Raw genomic sequence first — 524 nt, 5'->3', positions numbered from 1 at the left:
ACATGGTACCGGCACAAACGCTATGATGTGGCCCTGAAACAAGAACTTTTTACATAACCCCAAAACGAGTGCTTTTTACGTGGCGTTTACACCGTATGAGGTGGTACGTTGACTGAATCATTACTTCTAGGTATTATACCTGTATCCACATTCTGGGTTCAAATTCTGCTGAGGTCAATTTTAACGTTCCTTCTCTCAGAGTTGATAAATTAAGTACCAATTGAGCACTGGGGTCAATGTAATCAGCTACCCCTAACCAACTCAAACACCACGAAATTGTTGGCCATGTGTCACCTTTCAAACGCCATACATTACGATTATAAAGAAATTTGTGGGAAAATCTTTTCCAAGAGGGTTAGGAACAAGACTTCTCTCATAACTTTTAGGAAATGGGATTTTTTTTCAACGAAATTTTATAGAAATGCCTTTCAAATGGCATATATTACGATTATAAAGAAATTTGAGGGGAAAATATTTTCCAAGAGGGTAGGAACAAGACTTCTCTCGTAACTTTTAGGAAAATG

This window comes from Octopus bimaculoides, chromosome 14 (genome assembly GCF_001194135.2).
Source record: "Octopus bimaculoides isolate UCB-OBI-ISO-001 chromosome 14, ASM119413v2, whole genome shotgun sequence".
In the NCBI taxonomy this organism is placed as follows: domain Eukaryota; kingdom Metazoa; phylum Mollusca; class Cephalopoda; order Octopoda; family Octopodidae; genus Octopus; species Octopus bimaculoides.
This window is presented reverse-complemented; position numbering follows the sequence as displayed.